This window comes from Rhagoletis pomonella, unplaced genomic scaffold (assembly GCF_013731165.1).
Source record: "Rhagoletis pomonella isolate Grant_MI unplaced genomic scaffold, Rhpom_1.0 Rhpom_scaffold_00001, whole genome shotgun sequence".
In the NCBI taxonomy this organism is placed as follows: domain Eukaryota; kingdom Metazoa; phylum Arthropoda; class Insecta; order Diptera; family Tephritidae; genus Rhagoletis; species Rhagoletis pomonella.
This window is the reverse complement of record NW_023458555.1, coordinates 56,737,833-56,758,326: the sequence shown is the minus strand read 5'-3', so window position 1 is coordinate 56,758,326 and position 20,494 is coordinate 56,737,833. Positions and strand designations below refer to the sequence as shown.

At 43.9% G+C, this 20,494-nt stretch overlaps 1 long non-coding RNA gene across 1 annotated transcript; it reads left to right on the top strand.

The window, feature by feature from the left end:
* Positions 1-20,216: 20,216 nt before the first annotated feature.
* LOC118751653 lies at positions 20,217-20,494 on the top strand. Its single transcript, XR_004994576.1, has 2 exons — positions 20,217-20,256; positions 20,320-20,494. It is a non-coding gene; the product is annotated as an uncharacterized LOC118751653 (long non-coding RNA).

Genomic DNA, 20,494 nt, shown 5'->3' with positions numbered 1-20,494 from the left:
TGCGCCGATTGCAGCAGAATTCGTGAGAGTAATTTTGGCGTGACGTCATCGCAGACTTGACAGCAGAGAGCGGCAAATAAAACTAATCTCAAGTGATGTGCTGTCGGTACCCAATACTTAAAAAGATTTCAGTACCCAGTACTTCCTTTTCGGTACCCGATACCGATTCTTTACATTAAACCTTCGCCATTATATGCATTTCAAGTTTAGAAAAATCTTTCATTACTATATTATATGATATCATCTAAAACACGCACTTATCGCAACAGAGAAATATTATTTTATCAGTTTTAACCTTAGTCGAACCAAGGTTCAAGAAAAATGCTTTGACGAATGAAAAAGCCTTTCAGGGGGGATTCTGTAATCAGTTAGCGACAAGTTTCGAATCGATATCGCCCTTGTTGACGTAAAAATATTTCAGCGTCATACGTCAACAAAACCGATATCGATTCAAAAATTGTTTCTAACTGGTTAAAGAATCTGCCCAGGCCTACAAAAATGATATCGTTCGATTCAGCTGGAACAAAAATGTTTTACACAAGTAGGAGTTTCTCTGTATTATGGCCTCAAACCGACATATATACACATTTCATTAGATTAAGTATTAAAAGCTCTATTGGCTCCTACATTCGGGTTTTGATAGGCGAGTCTCCCCTGAACCGGTTTTCCCAAATTTTTGGCCTATGTGCGCTTTTATTCGAAACCTAAATGTTTCGAAACCGAGTATCGAGAGCATTGGATAATTTTTAAATCGGTGCCGAATATTGATTAATACCATGATCCAACTACACTATGGTGACCATCCGTCCTGTAATATACGGGACAGTCCTCTTTTTTGACCCACTGTCCTGGTAATTTATTTATTTTATACGCGACGCAAAATGTTCTGTATTTATTTGAATGTCCTGTATTTCTCTCGTATTCGGTATTAGGTATTTTGACGCCTTAACAGCTCATTAAAATGGCATGCTTATGAATCAGTTTTAAGTGATGATGGTATATGATCGTAATTTTCTCCATAAACAGCTATTATTTTCTTATCTGAATGCCTGTGATTCGAATCGGGGAATACCAAAATGTAAATAAGGACCCGACTTTTTACTTAACAAGGTTTGCTATATTTCTTTAGTTTATGTAATGTTTATTATTTTTTATTGAAAGTAAAGCTCTTTTCCTAACAAAAACCATATATATCCAAATTACCGACTTTGTGCAAAAAACTGTAAAAATTAATTTTGCAATGTCTCACCAAAATTTGAAACTTTTTATTAGAATCTTTAGAAAAAAGATTTGGTTTGCAGTTTTGTAGCTCATTAAATTCGAGTATAATAAAGTGCAAGTGGAAAGTGATTCTCATTTGCTTCTCCTTTCAAAAAAATGTTCGAACATAGATACTTACTTTTTATGAAAAACTGCGTTACACCGTCAACAAAACAATTGCCAAAAAAGTCTTAGCGATATCAAAATTAGACTTTATAATACTAAAATTTAACGAATTTTTAAACAAATTTCGCGGGGTGAAAATCTCAAGAAAAATATCCCACGCATTTGAGACTATAAGGGTTAATAAATCTAGGATCTTGGACTTTAAGATCTGTAAGTTTTTGTTGAAAAAATTTGCAAACCCTTTTTTTTTGTCCCGTATTCGGCTACCATAAATATAGTCACCGTAAACTACACAAGATCTGACAATATGAAGCAAAAGACGTTTGTAATTTCAGCGCCATGTTATTTTCTTTGAAAAGTAGGAAATGAATATGAAGACGAAGCATAAAGAAAAATATGCACGCAATTTTGTAGCTCATGTTTGTGCTAGACAGATAGATAGATAGTTGGTAGGTAGCTCATCACAACTCCTCATCCAGCCCCAGAGTGTCTAAAAACTGCATAATAGACCCCGGGGACAGTGAGTGTATGTGCTCCTCTTGGCCAGACGTGCCCTATGCTCCTATACCTCCTGCGTGCAACGGCCTCACACTCTACAAGAAGGTGCAGGGGAGTTTCCCTGGCGGCATCGCAGAAGCGACACAGGTCGCTGGACCAGATAACTAGTTTGTACATGTGCCCTCTTTGCCTACAGTGGCCAGTAAAAAATCCTCGGCTCGAATCGTAACATACGATATCGTATTACTCGTCACGTAAAAAAACACTTTTCGGGTCATGACATACGTGAACGAATTGCTTATATCGTAATTCGGTGTGATGACATACGGTAACAAGTGACGAGCGTACACGTTCGGTCGAAATGTCATTCGAGCACAAACTATCAATCGAGTTGGAACGAATTTAAACAAAAATGCAAGTATATTGTTAAAAAATGTGCATAAATAAAGTTGTTAACTACTTTTATTATTACAGGACAAATTTTACTGAACTAAATGCTGCACAAAAGGATAAAATGGCGGAGTTTATGTCCGAGCACCCCAACTTGGCCAAAAATATTTTTCCCAACTCCGCGCAAGGGAGAGTTACCACAAATAGATTATCGGAGGAACTTTTCAGGCGTCTAAATTCTGTCGGCCCCCAGTTAAAGATCCCAAGATGTGGAGGAAATAGATAAAAATTGAGGAAGGTTTTGAAATTTGGAATTGCGTACAGGTTTTTCCGATCAAAAATACCAGGCGAAGAAAAAGCTCTCATACAATAAGGCATCTAAACACCGAACTGGAGGGGGACCCTATAGCGAGAAGGTCATTACTGCCACTGAGGAGCTAATAATTGAGGCCGCCGGACTGGAGGCTTGTGTTGGAGGCAACAAAAGTGTGCCAGCATTCGGAAACGCACCAACTTCAGAAGCCCTGAAGCACATCAGTGGCAGTAGTGACAGCACGACAGCAGTCCCAGCGACGGAGAGACAAACTGCTCCTATAGTGCCTTACCGGGTCCATCAACATCGGCAGTCACTCCCACTCGCAGCAAAACTCCACGCAGCAACACACCAAGGCGAAAAAGTGGCAGTGATGAAAAATTAGCTCTCCTCCAACAAAATTTAAAATACGGAGCAAACTTCCAAAAAAAAATTGGATGCGAAACTTGATAGGTTGGTGGAGACTCAGGAGAAGTTGCTAGCTGTGCACGAGAGATTGCTGGAGATCAAGGAGGAAAAGCATCACATGCAACAATCATCGCGAGAAATAGAGCTCGAAATAAAGCGATTAGAGCTAGAAACATTAGCCATTAGTTTAAATGAAAAGCAAAACAAAATATGAAATTTATAAATTAGGCACAGGAAATATTTAATGAACTTTGTTGTTTTACATGTACCTGAATTATTTTTTTGTTTTAATGAACTATTAATAATGTTTTTTTTTGTTTTCATTACATTAAAAAATAGTATTTAATAACAAAAAATTAAGACTTCTTTATTTATTTTTACATATGGCATTACGGGTTTTCATTTCACGTCAGTTATTATATATAAAATATGTATTAAAAATATAATTTTAAGATAATTTTATACGTAAATATTCAGATAACATTTGAAAGTGAATGTCCTATTTGGTCTCTTATGGTTTGACTAATTCTAGTGAGTTGATTTGATTCAAATGCCACAACTTCGGTTATTTTATCGGACTCATTATTAAGAGGATCGTATCTTATATTAAATTTCAAGCATATGTTGTGTAAAGCTGCGGACACATAGGCGAATCTCGTCACTTTTACGGGATGGTATCGTCCTCTCTTGTTGTACCCCAAAATTCTCCAGCGGCCTTTTAAAATACCTATAGTTTTTTCGATTATACTCCTTGCCTTAGAGTGAATGTCGTTGAAAACGCTTTTGCTTGAACCATCTGGAGGGTTTCTGTATGGGGTCATACACCACGGCTCAAGTGGGTACCCGGAATCACCTTTTGAAGTTCAATTACTCATTATAACCATATAAAACTACTGAAGATTTACAAAAAGACCTAATAGCCAGGCATTTTCTTGTCTGTTAAACTCAAATCGTTCTTGCAAAACCCTTCTTTGGTCCGAGTGTTTCCAAACGAAGGACTCATGTGCCGCACCACCGCATTGGCAGTTGATCGCCAAAATTTTGCATGTGTGAACATAAGAATAAATACCGGGTTTATTTGAGCACTACGAAAGCAACTTACAATCATAGCATTGATACTATGGTACCCTTTCCGGTTGAAGTACATATGCCCGTCCGCTGAAGGTTTTTGCAATCCGATATGTTTGCCATCAACGCAACCAATGACTGAAAAAAACAATGTTAATTAAAGATTTGAAACTCTAACTGATATAGCTTTTATTGACCTCCAGGTATTTTATATTTGTCCGCAAACCACTCCCTGCATCTGGACGAATTCTCGGGTACAAACAATATATGCTGTGGACACAACTTGTTTTCCATCTCGAGGAGAACATGGGATACAAACTTCGAGACAGTGCTTTGACACATACCAACTAACAGGCTAACCTAATATTCACGCACGCCGCCAATTTATTGTAAAAAATTTCTCATGCACATGCAACTTGTATGAGATCAACCGAAATTGAAGCTAACTCAATTTCCAATTTTTGTTCTGCGTGACATTTTGATTTGACGTTTCGCTCAATGAAATCAAATGCAAACGCATGCAATTCAATTTCGGGTGACGCAAAAAAACAAATTCGACGGCATGCGTACCAAAACGCAAGCCGCGAATATTAGGTTAGCCTGTAAGTAGTCACTGCCAATACTAGGTTGGTATCCGCCGCTTGCCAGGAGAGAAAGAGTGGCAGCCAAGAATGATAGAATACAAGATTGCGCCGATCAGAGAGGATTTTTGAGAATAACTTTTGAGTGACGTCACACTGGTGCAATTGCGAGAGAGAAATGCCAAAACGTGAGCAAGAATCGAAGAAGAAGAAAAAATGTTGCAAGGAAAACGTAAACAAGTTGCACAAGTGTGACCTCATGCAAACAACGATTCTGTCAAATTCGTTAAGAGAGGAATAGCGGTCCGAGATCGGCGCAACCTTTGTATTCTCTCAATCGTGAGTGGCAGCCAATTGAAGCACTGGAGGCACAGTTTTTGCATCCGGCTGCTTTAAATCTAAACGCTTCAGCACATATTCAAAGACCTCTTTGGTCAGGCGAATTCGTTTCAGGAATCTGCAAGGCAAAATTTGTAAATGAGCTTCAATAAATAAACCATTTATATACTCACGCATTGTTTGGGAGTGCCAAAGGATTGCTCCGCTCTCTTAGCTGCCTCCGCACTATTATTTCACTATCGCTGGGGCATTTCTGTTAACTTCGCATTTAAGTTTTCAATATTTTGACAGTTTCACAACTATTGTGACTTAAACATACGATCCAAAGCATAGTGGAACTTAAAAACTATTGTGAACTAAAAATAAATTACGATCCGTTCGCTTTCGTATGTAATAATACCATTTCGCTTATATGACTCACGTATGATGTAATTTTCTTTCGTATCGTTTTCGATCCGTGAACGGATGTTACGATTCGAGCCCTGTAATAACCCTCAGTTTGTCCTTTGGAAAATTCATGTATCTTGTCAGATTGTAACCTCCTAATAAGCTTTTCGCCTGACGTTGACCCATGATTCACGCCAATGCAGCTCCCTCAGTTTGCAATTGTCCCTTCTCAGCATATCCTTTATGGTACTGGGTCCAGCTGCCAGAAAGGGCTCAGGTCCTATCGGGGTCGAGGAAGCGGCTAATCTGGCCAGGTGATCAGCCTCCTCATTTCCTACAACCCCCATGTGCCCAGGTACCCACATTATTTGGATATCATTAACCTCCGTCAGAGCATTAAGCCTCTCGACACACTCTAAAACCAAGGAGGACTTGATCTCGAATGATGAGAGAGCCATAAGTGCCGACTGACTATCACTTAGTATAAGTATCCTTTCATTCCTTTAGTTCCTACTCACGTTGATCTCTGCGCACATACTGATGGCATAGACCTCTGCTCGAAAGATGCTTGGGTGCCAGGGGCACCGAAAGCTTCAGTCTGGGGCCGTACACGCCTGCTCCAATCCCCGCAGGTGTTTTGGAGCCGTCAGTGTACCACTGTATTGTGCTCGCCTGTGTGTGCCCTTCCATGATAGAGGCACTCCAGGTCACCTTGCTGTAAGTGTAAGTCCTGAAATTCCTTTTGAAGACAACCTGCCTGTTGATATCGTCCCTGGGGAAAAGAGCCAGGGGGAGCTGGGTAACTAGCTTGTCCCTGTTCCTAGATGATGACACCTTGCCTTTGCCGAAGCCCTTCCTAGCAAAGTTAAATAGGGTTCGCTTTGCGACCTGTTCAACTAAGAGGTGCAGTGGCTCGAGTTCCATCTTTACCTCCAGCGCTGCCGTCGGGCAAGTGTGCATTGCTCTCGTTATGAAAACACATGCCAGACGTTGAAGCTTAGGGAGTGTCTGCCTCACCGTTACTAAAGTAGTCCTGGAATACCAAGCCACGCCACCGTAAATCAATATAGGTTTCACTATCATGGTGTACATCCATCTGAGGATCCTCGGAGTGCACCCCCAGGATTTGCCCGTCAGACGTTTGCACGCTATCATCGCTCTCGTGGCCTTGGAGGTGACCGCATCAACATGGGCCTTCCACAGAAGCTTGGAGTCCAGGGTAAGCCCCAGATACTTAACCTCTGTGGCGACATTGATTGCGACCCCGTCCAAGGTTGCGTTCCTCATCCCCTGAAGATTTCGTTTCTTGGTGAAGGGGACTATAGCTGTCTTAGAGGGATTGATATTTAAGCCTACCTCTGCGCACCACCTTTTTGCAAGGTTAAGACCTCTTTGGACGATGTCACAGAGAGTACTAGCGAACTTCCCTCTAGCGATAATCACTATTTCGTCCGCATACCCTTGGCACCGGACGCCCTCGTCAGTGAGTAGCTGTGGGAGTTCGTCCACAACTAAGCTCCACAGTAGAGGAGATAATACTTCCCCTTGCGGGCACCCTTTTGTTGTTTGTATTTGGACGACGCTGTCACCGACTTCAGTTTCGGCGATCCTGGTCAGCAGTAACCTTTCTATCCAACGCCGGATGGTTGGCTGAACGTTATGTTTCTCAAGAGCTCTATCATCTCCCGAAAGGGAGGCATTATCAAAGGCTCCCTCGATATCGAGGAAGGCACAGAGCACCACCTCATCACACTCAAAGGCCCCTTGTATTTCCTCCATTAAGGCATACAGCGCAGTGTCCGTGGATCTACCCACCCTGTACGCGTGCTGGTTGGAATGCAGAGGGGTTTGTTTCAGAGTCTTAAACCTGATCTCATGGTCAATAATTTTTTCCATTGCCTTTAACATAAAGGATATGAGATTTATCGGCCTGAATGACTTGTCAAGAGAGTAATCTCTCTTACCTACCTTCGGGATAAAGATGAGCCTGGCCCTTTGCACCACCTTAGGAATGTGGGGCCAGCGCTAGACTGTCCCTCATAACATCCACAAGGTGTGGACCTTAGAGTTCTCCGTCCTGCTTCAGCAACATTGGACATATACCATCCACCCCAGGGGCCTTGTACCCCAGGGGCCTTGTACCGTTCGAAGGAGTCCAAAGCCCACCGCACTGTTTCCCGGTTTATAAGGCTTTTAGCCAGCTTCCAGTCCGGTGGGGATGGCCTGTACGCACGGGACATAGCTTCCGCAGCGGTGGGAATTGCGTCAGGAAAGCGGGCGACAGCAGGGCGAGTGTCCTTTCCTGTTCTGTACCTGAAAAGGTCCCATTAGGTAGCCTTGTAGCCAATCTGGTGCCTGTGTTGTCCCTTTCCTATACTTTATGAATCCTAGCAGCTGCAGGAGTGGATGCGATGTTTTCACAGAAGGTCCTGAAGCTGCTACGCTTGGCCTTAGATAGATAGATAATTGATGAGGTATGCACTGCGACTTGATGGTCTATTGTGCCCTCCACTCTTCACAATACTTCCTCCAAGCCAAGATCACCCAGGAAGTCCAAAAGCTTATCTGGGGATAAGGAGTGTATGTGCTCTAACTGTGGCCACATGGAGCCTAGACTCCTCTCACGTCTCCTGCTGACTGCATCACATTCGATGAGGATGTGGAGTGGCGTTTCACTGGAGACGTCGCAGAACCGTCAAAGGTCATTTGATCGTTACCCCAGTTTATACATATGCCCTCCCAGCCTGCAGTGCCCATTGTAAGAAAACCTGTTAATATGCTCAGCCTCTTTTTTGACTTTTGAATCTACTCTTGTTGTACCCTCCTAGCAGGCTTTTTGCCTGTCGCATACCTACCGAACTCTGCCAGTTCGAGTCCCATACATATCGACTAAAATTAGAACTAAAGATGTATTTATTCGTAAATTTAATTTTAAATACGATCGCGATATTTCATCTTTTAAAATTGATGTAGCTTCCGAAGATTTTGATTCACTACTAAATAGTTCATTTTGGCCGACCGGGGCGTTTGTTCGCGAGTTTGAGTATAAACCTAATAAAAGTAATAATAACGTAGCTAAAATTTCTAATCTTAATTCGGATTCAAAAAACTAACTCGCAAGTCTAATTTAAGTATTTACTATCAAAACGTTAGAGGTTTGAATACCAAATTAACTGACTTATATTTAAAAGGTTTTGACTGCAATTATAATCTTATTTCCTTGACCGAAACATGGCTCAAACCTCATATTTTTAATTCCGAAATTCTTCCAAATGAATATCAAATATACAGGAGTGACCGCGTGGGCAGAATCGGCGGTGGTGTTCTTTTTGCGGTGCATTCATCGATACCATCCGAGGAAGTTAGTCTTCCTGTCATTGAATATACCGAATTTAAATGTATACGTGTACAGGCTGGAAAGACTTATATTTATTTAGCTCTTTGCTACATCCCTCCTAATTCTGCCGTATCGGTATATATGCAGCTAGTTTCTTTACTTGAGACCGTAAATGCAATGCTTACGGCATCCGATTCTATGATTGTTTTGGGCGATTTAAATCTGCCACATATTTCATGGAACATCATTGACACCGATGTTGTACCAGTTTCATCTAGAGATAGTTACAATGTATTTCTGGAGGAAATGGCTGAACTTTGCCTCAAACAAATAAATATATGTCCAAATAAGTTTGGAAAGGTCTTGGATCTCGTTTACGTTGATGATGTTCCGAAGGCCTCTATTAATCGGTGTGATCCCCTAGTTTTGCCGGAAGATGCATACCATCCTGCTCTTGAGTTAAGCTACGAAATCATAAATGAAATACATAATAATAAGTCAAGTTCAAGTACTTGATATGTTTTTGCGAAAGCAAATTTCAGGAAAATTAACAAAGAACTTTCAAAGTTATCTTGGCCAATATATAGAGATGATGTGGAGCGTAGCGTTGAGCACTTTAATGATACTGTTTTCAATTTGTTTCGAAAGTATGTGCCAATACGTAATATTGTTCATGAAGAACCAATACAATTATGGTTCACTAAAGAGCTTAAAAAATTGAAAAATAAAAAGTCGCACTCTTTTAAACTGTATAAAAGAACGGGCTTACACAGTGATTACCTAAGGTACTCAGTTTTGCGGCATAGCTACTTTGCATTAAATAAGAAATGTTATAATTCATATTTATGTTAAATTAAGAAGAATTTAATTAACAATCCTAAATCATTTTATGGTTTCGTAAATTCAAAGCGTAAGGCACATGGTTTTCCGTACGCTATGCATTATCGCAACACTTTATCTAGCGACAGCCAACTCATTGCCAACATGTTTGCTCGGTTCTTTAGGTCCAATTATTCTGTAGACTTCCCTATAAGTGGAGACTATCCGTACGAGCATTGTCCAATCAACTCTGCTTATATTCCAGTAATATCTTCCGATGAAGTTTTACACTCTTTAAAAACCTTAAAAGCGTCATTTAGGCCTGGACCTGATCATATTCCGACCTGTTTTCTTAAAAACTGCGCTGAGAACATCTGCGAGCCTTTAACAACTCTATTCAATTTGTCACTTAAACATGGCGTTTTTCCGTCAGCCTAGAAGGAGTCTTTCATAATACCACTTCACAAAAACGGCAGCAGGTCGTCTATAGAAAACTATCGAGGCATAGCGAAACTCTCCGCTATCCCCAAATTATTCGAAGCAATTATTGTTAACCAGCTGACATATTCTATATCTTCTTCAATTACACAATCTCAACACGGGTTTTCTAAAGGAAAATCTACTATGACTAATTTATTGGAGTTTACAACTCATGTCTCAAACGGTTTTAGAGAAAATGCTCATACCGACGTAATTTACACCGATTTCAGTAAAGCTTTTGACAAAGTATGTCACTCGTTACTCATCCGTAAACTCGACCTAATCGGCTTTCAGCCCAGTCTTCTTCAATGGATCTCATCTTACCTCTCTGATAGAACACAAAGAGTTATTGTTAATAATTGTTCTTCCAACATCATTAAAGTTTCTTCAGGAGTTCCTCAGGGAAGCCACCTTGGTCCGATTCTGTTCCTGATATTCATTAATGATATTTCTTCTATAATAAAACATTCAAAAATTTTAATGTATGCCGATGATGTGAAACTTTTTAAAACATTGTCCTCTATCGAAGAAAGGTCTTTGTTACAAGCGGATCTGAACAACGTGGTTAGTTGGTGTAATACAAACTATATGCCACTAAACCTTCAAAAATGTAAAGTTATGTGTTTCTCTTGGAGGGCTGTTCAACCAGCTGTTTATTCAATATCAAATTATAATCTGGAGCAGGTATCCAATTTTGTCGATCTTGGCATCACAATGGATTCCAAACTGAATTTCAACCATCATATTAATGTTACAGTCAATAAAGCCAAAGGCGTTTTTGCATTTGTAAGGCGATGGTCAAAAGAGTTCAAAGATCCTTATGTTACAAAAGCTCTTTTTACCAGTTTAGTTAGACCTATACTAGAATACGGATCTATTGTTTGGAAACCCCGCTACCAAGTTCATTCAGAAAGGATTGAATCAATTCAAAAACAATTCTTGCTTTTTGCATTGCGTAATTTTAACTGGGATTCGGATTACAATCTCCCCCCTTACACAAGTCGTCTAAAGCTCATAAATTTGCCTACACTCGCAAGTCGTAGAGAAATGCTGGGTATAATATTTATCGTAAAATTAATGACAGGCTTGATTAATAGCCCGGCCCTCCTGGCTGAGGTAAATTTTACTGTTCCTTCTCGAATGTCAAGACACTTTCGACCTCTATTTTTAAAGCCATGCAAAACTAATTTTGAACTAAACGAATCATTCCGTGGTTTATGTCAAGATTTTAACTGTCATTCCAGCACGTTTGACGTATCGGACTCGATTTTTACTATAAAGAAAACTATTATTTCCACTCTCAATAATTGAAATACTATCTTTAGCATACCAATCAGCTGATGAATTTGATTCTGTAGCTGAATAGTTTTAGATCTCGACACTTAACAAACTCCTGTTTCCACTACTCGGCACGAAAAAACTAAAAAAAAAACAAAGGTTCCGTACGTCATGCGGACTGCGCCCCTCGTGTCGGTTGGGCGGGAATGGAGGGTAAAAAAGCCGTTGGGATTAATTAATTAATTAATTACGGTATCCTCTATTAATGATGGTCTCCGCACACAAGTAGATGGCGTAGACTTCAGCCTGGAAAATGCTCGGATACTTCCCCATCGGGAAAGAGATCCTGGACCTAGGTCCGGAGATTCCAGCCCCTATTCCTTCCGGGGTCTTCGAGCCATCTGTGTACCATTGCAGTGTACTATCCTGAAGGAGTCTCTCAAAGGAGGAGGCACTCCAGTTTGCCTTACTGCTTAACTCAATTTTAAACCTCTTTTCAAACCTTATGGTTCTACAAATGTCCTCCCTCGGAAGCATGGCTAGTGGGAGCGAGGACCCTAGCTTCGCCATGTTCCTAGAGCAAACGACCTTACCTCTTCCATACCCCTCTCTAGTGAAATTGAGCAGAGTTCTTTTGGCAGCCAGTTCTATAGTTATTTACAGGCGCTCGAGTTCAAGGACCACTTCCAGCGCTGTCATCGGACATGTGCGCATCGCTCCCGTTATGCATACACATGCCAGTCGTTGTAGCTTGGTGAGCGATTGTCTCACCGTAGCCAGAGTGGTTCTTGAAACCCAGGTCACTGCCCCATATGTCACTATTGGGGCTGCAACCCCAGGATTTTCCCGACAGACGCTTACACACCATTAATGCTTTCGTAGCCTTGGATGTGGTCTCATCCACGTGTTTCTTCCATAGAAGTTTGGTGTCCAGGATTAGTCCTAGGTACTTCACTTCGCTGGCGACATTGGCCACGACCCCACCCAAGGTAATGTCCGTCATGCCCGGTAGGGCCCTCTTCCTAGTGAATGGAACGATGGCGGTTTTGGCTGGGTTTATACTCAGCCCTAACTTGGCACACCATTCCCTTGTTAATCTTAGGCCTCTTTGAACGATGTCGCAAACGTTGCTTTCAAACTTCCCTCTGGCAATGATTACTATATCGTCCGCATAGCCTTGGCAGCGGATACCATTGTCAGAGAGAAGCTGAAGGAGTTCATCCACTACTAGGCTCCATAGAAGGGGGGATAACACCCCCCCTCCTGTGGGCAGCCCTTTTTCGTTTGTATTTGTACCGCGCTGTCCCCTACATCGGTTACAGCGATTCTCGTGTGCAGTAGTTTATCCACCCAGTTGCAGATCACCGGCTGTACCTTTCTTCTCTCCAGAGCCATGCGCACCCCCGAGTGATACGTATTGTCAAACGCTCCCTCTATATCAAGGAAAGCACATAGCACTATTTCTCCACATTCAAAGGCCTCCCGAATTTCCGTTGTCAGTTGGTACAGGGCTGTGTCCGTAGACCTACCAACCCTATATGCGTGCTGACAGGGGTGTAAGGGTGTTGCCTTCAGAATTTTATGTCTGATATGGTTCTCCACTATCTTCTCCATTGCCTTCAAAACAAAGGAGGTAAGACTTATTGGTCTGAATGACTTCACTAGCGAATAATCTCTTTTACCCACTTTCGGGATAAAGATTACTCGCGCCCTACGCCACAGCTGTGGAATGTAAGCCTCCGCAAGGCTGCTTCTCATTATCTCCACCAGGTGCAGTGTTAGGGTTTCTCCACCCTGTTGTAACATGACTGGCCGGACGCTATCAACACCTGGGGCTTTGAATCGCTCGAACGAGCCCAGCGCCCATCCGACTGAATTCTGGGTGAATAAGCCACTGGCCAGATTCCAGACAGATGGTCGCGGTCTGGTCCGTCCAACCTCTGGCTCCAGATCAATGGGGGTGGCCTCCAGGAAGTGTGCCTTAAGCATAGTGATAGCTCTCTCTTCCAAGCTTCTAGTGTAGGTGCCGTTACTGCGTTTGAGCGCAAGTTCCGATTCCACCGTTCCTCTAGCTAGAACCTTGTGTAGCCTTGCAGCTGCTGGGGTATTCGAAATACCTTCACAGAAGGTCCTAAAGTTGGTTCTTTTCGCCGTCCTAATCTCTTCGCTGTATATCGTTAGCTTAGCTGCATATTCATCCCAGCCTCCCGTGCGCTTAGCCTTGTTGAATAGTCTGCGCACTTCTTTCCGTAGCGCTGAGAGCTCCCTTGACCACCAAGCGTTTTTGGACGCCAGGTTTGGTTTGGTCTCGGGGCAGCTGTAGTTAAAGGCGTCGGTCATAATGTTCGTTAGCCTGTTAACCTTATTTTCAAGCGAAATACAGCCCTCTCTATTATTTTCCCTTTCTAAACCCGGTAGGTTCAAAGCTAAAAGCTCTCTGTATTTGTCCCAGTTGGCATTTCTGGGGTTCCTCATCGGAGCGTAAGCCTTGACCTCCGCTCCCAGCACAAATTGGATAATTCTATGGTCGGACATGGAAGGCTCCGTGGACACCCTCCATTGTCTGACCAGATCGTTGCCCATATTGTTGCTGAGGGTCAGATCAAGGACCTCCTGTCTTACTCTAGTGATGAATGTCGGGCTACGCCCCACATTATTAATACTCAGATCTTCACTCAATATATATTCTAGGAACAACTCACCCCTTCTGTTTATGTCGGAACTTCCCCACTCAACGTGGTGAGCATTCGCATCTGCGCCGAGGATTAGTGGAAGTCGGGCCTTTCTGCAGTGCGTCACCAATCTAAGTACCTCTACAGGTGGTATGTTGTTGGTGTCCCCTGAAAAATAAGCGGCAGCGGAGACTAGATCCCTGGGTCTTCCGTCCACCCTAAGCGTAACCAGCACTGCCACTAGATCTTGTGTTAGGAACTCTGTAATGCAAAAATAATCAATATTGTTTTTAAGCACTACACATGCTCTGGGCCTCTCAGCAGAGGTCCCATATTACCTTATTTCTTGCTTCTTTGAGGCCCCTTACCTGGCCTCTGTAAGTCCACGGCTCCTGAATAAGTAATATGCCCAGATCGTCGGTCGAAAACCTGCTTGCAATTACAGCCGAGGCTCATATCTAGACCCTCCAGCATCTCCTGTACAGAGGGGACTTGCCCCTGCATGAGAGCCGCCGAGCTCTGCCCACCGGTACCTCCTGGACTCGAAGGTTGGGTTTGAGGTGTAGGCTGATGGGCCGACGCACTCCCTATCTCCGTTGGAGCAGGGGGATTGCCATCTACCTTGGTGTCTTCTTCGCCCCCTTCCTTCTCGTCCGCTGCCTTCTTTCGCCAGTGCAGCATTCTGTAATTCAGCTTGTATCCGGCCCTTTTGACACTGCAGTACGAATCCCCGTCGATGCCTACATTAAGACGTAGACCGTTGTCCTCTATGGCGCTCGTAATGACGCGCCACGCAGGGGTGTTGCAGCGGGTGCGGTCTCGTCAGACCCCCTTTCCTTCCTACCTTCGTCGCTATTCTTGGCGTCTCTGCGATCATGCCCACTCTTCCGCTTTTCAGCGGGTGCGGTCTCGCCTGTACGCCTGCCTTTGTGGTGTCCCTCACCCCGCTTATCAGCGAGTGCGTCCCTACCTTTCTCGCTGTTGTGCCCGCCCGTCCGCCTGTCGGCAGGTGCGGTCTGTTTGCGAGAGTAGTCATGCTTGTTGTTCTGATGCCCGCCCATTCGCAGGTGCGGTCGCTTTATTCTGTCCCGAGGACGGTATGGCAAGGGCCAGTTCCCTAGCCACCTCGGGTGTCTTACCTTCTTGCAGGTACCTCACGTACGGTTTTGCCCGCCTATCCCGGTGGCGTTCTTTCTCATGCCTCGTAGAGTCGCGAGATGCCGTGGAGCTACGGCTGCGGGACCAGTCCCGCGCTTGAGCTGGTTCGCTGTCGTAACTTCTGCGGTGCCTTCTCTGCTGCTCGGTGGTCTCATGCCCACCTGTCGGCCTTAATGCCCTCTCGTGATAGATGCCCGAACTAGTGCAGGGCTCCTCATCGTCCTTCGCATGCTCTATAAATAGAGCTGCCTCAGCATCGGAGAAACTATTTAAAAAGTTCTTCCACCGAACCTCTTTGGTTGCTTTTTTGTCTTTGTCTTCTTGTCTTTTTGTTGTTGTTGTTTTGGTTTTAGTTTCTTTAGTTGTATTCATCTTGTTCATACGACCGCGTGTCTGACTCGCCAGACGTAGCAGTCTATTAATAGTAGGGGGTTCTCGTCGTCCGCCGCGCGAGCGCCCCTTGTCGCGGTAAGGCCACCGTTACTCCTCGAGGCGGCCCGGGGTCGAGAAGGCGCCGTTCTAATACAGCCGGTTTTCCTCCTGGCTGCAAACCGTCCAATGGGCACGGTGTCGCTTCACACCCTGGATTAGGAGGTGGCCGTTCTTGGTCACCGTCCGCCAGCGGCCCTAAGCTGAGTCAGGGTAGCGCGGATGCTACGAGAGCATTCGCGTTACCCTAATCCAGGGGAGGACCGGCTGACGATTCGGCTAAGCCCCCGCACCAACGACAAGGTGCCTGCCCTATCGGAGGTACGCTTGGCCTATCTAATCTCCTTATTGTACTTTGTCAGACTGACTGAGTATTGATCCCAGTTCCCGGTGCGCTTTGCCCTGTTGAACAGTCTGCGCACCTCTTTCCTAAGAACCGAGAGTTCTCGTGACCACCAGGGAGGCTGAGCCTTCCCCTTAGGCTTTGACACGGGACAGCTGGACGTAAAGGCATCTAAGATTGTGCCGTTCAGCCTATTAACCCTGTCCTCTAACGCCATACAATCTACCTTTCTATCCTGTAACTCTATTCTTGGTAGGTTCAGTCAAAGTACCTCTTCATATTTGGCCCAGTTTGTTTTCCTGGGGTTTCTCTTAGGGTAACCTGTCTGACAAGCAGCTCTCAGTGCAAACCGGACAATCCTGTGATCCGACAGCGAAGGCTAAGATGAGACTTTCCAACGGACGATCAGAGGACTGGCCATTCTGTTGCTGATAGTGATGTCAAGAACTTACTCTCTGACCCTAGTAATGAACGTTCATTACCGACATTGTGAATGCTCAGACCTTCACTTATAATATATTCTAAAAGGCACTCAGCCCTGCGGTTAGTGTCCGATCTGCCCCACTCCATATTGTGGGCGTTTGCATCGCAGCCTAGAATGACACGAAGCCGTCTCCTACCAGATCCTGTGTAAGAAACTCTGTAATGCAGAAATAATTAATATTATTTTTCAGCACTACACACGCTCTGGGCCTCTCGCAGGAGAGGTCCCAAATTACCTTATTGTTATTGTGGTTGAGGCCCCTCACCTGGCCCCTGTAGGTCCACAGTTCCTGTATTAGCAGTATACCCAGGTCTTCCGTGGCAAACCTGCTCGCAATGACCGCCAAGGCGGCCACCGCGTGATGCAGATTGACCTGGGCTACCTCTACTGCTAGTGTCTTCATAACTGGGGCTCGTCGTCGATATCGGAGAGCTACGCGCAATGTCCGCTAGGAGGTCCCGTGTGGTGCGCACGTAGTCGAGAGCCTTTGGCCCTGAACTCACCGGAGCTGGTGCCTGTGCCGGTTCTGTTAACTGGTTGGCTGGTACCTGTGCCTGTTCTGTCAGCGGGTTGGCTGGGGGGGCCGTGGGCGACTCTGTCGCTGGGGCCGCAGTGGAACCAGTTGCCGCGTCAACACATATGTCTTGCGACTTTGACTCCTTGCTGCCTGTCGTCTTTTGGCGCCACGGCCTCACCGAGACGTAGCTGTCCCGGAAATTTATATGGAATCCGGCCTTCATAATGCTCCCGTGTGGACACCCTCGTTCTGGGCCTGAACGAGCTAGCACATACTCAGCCGATTGCTCGCGCATCTGGGGAAGAACACCGAGATAGTGTGCACCGGCGGGATGTGCTCCCCCCTTTTCGTGCATAGCCCGGGTCCCTTCCACCCCTCAATTAGGACCTCGTCCATGATCGCATCCTGGAGTCTGGTTAGGTCCCCAGGACATAGGGCAGCTGCAGGGTAATCACATGGCAGCACAGCCAACCGGATGCCTTTAAGAGCATCAGAATAGCTGGGCTGCTGAGTGGTTCCTTCCATCCAGGCCCCTAGACTCTGTCTGAGGGTGTGTAGACCCCCGCTGCCGCTTGGGTGACGGTGGCTCCGGTGGTGTAACCTGTAAGCCAGTTCGCTTTGCTGGACCTGTGGAAGTTGCTGTTGAGTTACCTTTGGGTTCCCCGCCTCTCCGCCATTGGGCGGGCGCGGGCCTCTGTTGCTGTTGCTTTTCAGCAGGTGCGGGTAGTGTTCCTGAGTTGCTGCTATGCTGCCTAACAGCGGTAGCATCTCTACTGCCTCTGCGCTTGCGCTCTTCACAGCTCCCGGTTGACCGGAGGGGGGTAGTGAAGGAAGTCTGCACCTGCGACTACGCTTCTTGCTCTCCTGTACATGCCACTGTACATGCGATGCCTGCCCTTCAGGAGTGATGCTTCTGCTCCCTTGAGGCCTTCCGAAAGGCGCTGCGCCTGATCCACGGCGCCCCTGCTGGTGCTTAGCTTCTCGTCATCTCTGGCGTGTTCAATGAAGAGGGCAGCCTCTTCTTCGGTCAGGCTCTCAAAGACAGCTACCCCTGCGCCTGATGCCTTTACCCACGCCCAGCATGTTACTGCCATGCCTGGCCGTTGCTGTTTTTTATGCTGTTGTTGCTGTATCCGCAGCAGTTGCTATAGTTGTTGCTGTTGCTGTTGCAGCAATAATTGCAGTTGTGGCTGTTGCTGACGTTGTAGCTGTAGCTGTCCCTGTTTTTGCGCTAGTTTTAGTTGTATTCATCTTGTTCGTACGACTGCCTGCTCTACGAGGCGAGCTCAGCAGTCAATTTAGTTGAAGGAGATCTCATCTGGTCCGCCGCGCCAGCGCCCCATGTCGCAGTAAGGCGCGTCAACGATACCCCAGACCAGAAAGGGGCTGGTCAGCGATTAAGTTAAGCCCCCGCACCAACGGCAAGGTGCCTGCGAGGGATGTTTGTGCTAACCAATTTATTATTTTTGTACGTGTTTTTGCAACCAATCACCGCGCACTTCATTTTAATTACATTTGCACAAAAAAATTATTGAAAATCGCCTAAAAATCACTGAAATATACCACCGACAAAATCCACATAAAGAAAGAAGCAAAACAGAAATAGCAAACTTCAAAATTACGAAAGTCACACACTTTTTTCTCAATAGCTATTACAAACGGCTGCTTCTCAACGTCAGATCTACTCATCATGTTGGAGCAGCTCCTGGTAATTGACCATTGAATATGTTGGCTGAACTTATGACCCACCGCTTAAACTGCGAAAAAGTTTATTATTGTATATACTGTGTTCAAAACCACAAAAGATAAATTCCCACCACAGTATATACAGTAATAAACATTTTTTTTTTTTTTTTTTTAGTACTTTTGATTTATGTGTAGCGTTTTCGTTTTGCGCGCACAGCAACACTTACATTAAATTATATATAATTGTGTTATTTATGAACAAAATGTAGGTTAGGTATAGTATCATGCTTAATTAATAATATGAATAGTTAGGTACATAATTAACTCTATAAACTGGAAACTCACACTGTATTTTTTATTAAAAAACGCGAATTTTGTGAATTTAGGAAGGAACACTCTAACATGATAAGTAGATTTTAGAGAGCCTCCCATGTCACTGCCTCTGGCTACAAGCTGGATATCTGAATATTGGAAAATAAACAGCAATTATCTCTTTAAATTGATAAGAAAAGTGTTTGTTTACAAATTTACCTGTGACACTCTGCCATAGTACGGTTGTTACTTACTTTCATACCACAGTAATTTTGTATGCAACTCTGAATCAGCAAAATTTATGCTCCTTCTCATTATCTACCCTGATCAGGCCCTGATCAGGACTCGAATCTAACATCCGTTCACGGATCGAAAACGATACGAAACAAAATTACGTGATACGTCAGGCAGTACTGTGGTGAAGTCCTTTAATGGGATAAAGTTTCCAGAGGTGAAATTTTATGTAGCACACAATTTCTTACACGCGTGGTTGCTTTTCAGCACTCATGAAATAAACTTAAGAAATATTTGAAAAAAGTTCATATACCCTGCAAAAATCGCGACTACTCCATGCATGCGTGTAAAGAGTACTCTCTAAGGACCAAGGAATACTCCAAAATTAACCACAATTCATATAAAAAATATGGTCAAATTAACATTGCGATGTCCTAGGGCAGGACCATATACTCCATCCCTGCATTACATCAGAGTAGCACAAAACTACTCCAACATATTTAGAATGGCATTGTTGTTATATTTTTTCGTTTGTACACGCTTTCGTTCTTCACTTCTCAGATGCTTTTTCGAAATTAATAAAAACCAAGACAAAAATTAAAAATTACATGTTGCCTCTGACGGCATTCGAACGCGAACATGCTGTGAGCTCACAACTAACAGCTAGCATCTCTACACGTTCAGCTACAGCCAGACATGCAAATGTGCTTTCAAATGCTCAACTTCAATCACATTTCGTAAAAACACGAGCAGTTATCGGGCAACAAACAATAAGCTGGCGCAGAGACACTAGTTGGTCCGCTACAGCAAGACAGAGGAACACTTTTGTAAGTACTCCAATTTACCACAAATTGACTACATGGTCCAACGATTTTTGCAGGGTAGTACATTAATTTTTGAAAGAAATACCCTATAATGTATGTAATCTGGTTAATAATATCAAAAAATGTATTTGAACCACCGTTTAAACTTTAAAGTTATATTTGATACAAATTAATATTGCTCCCCGAACGTTCTGCGAATTGCCTCTGAATAATAGGTTACTTAAAATTACATCCCTGGTCTTTGTTCTTTCTGTATCGCATCGTGGTGAATTCACATTTCTCAGAAATTTCACAACAAAACAAAACAAAGGGAGTATGTTATTTGCTTTATTTTTGCGATTTCTATTGTTTAATGTTTTATTTCATGTGTTTTTAGGATATTTTGAGCCAACAAAGAAGGCGCAGTTGGAAAATGGAGTTATTAGTAATGAAGCAGCAGGCATATTTGGAAAATTATGCCGATAAGCAAGATGGAATTTGTTGTAATTGAATTGTTTAATAGAAATGTTATAAATCGAGTGGCTCATTTACGATGTGCTCCAAACATTTGA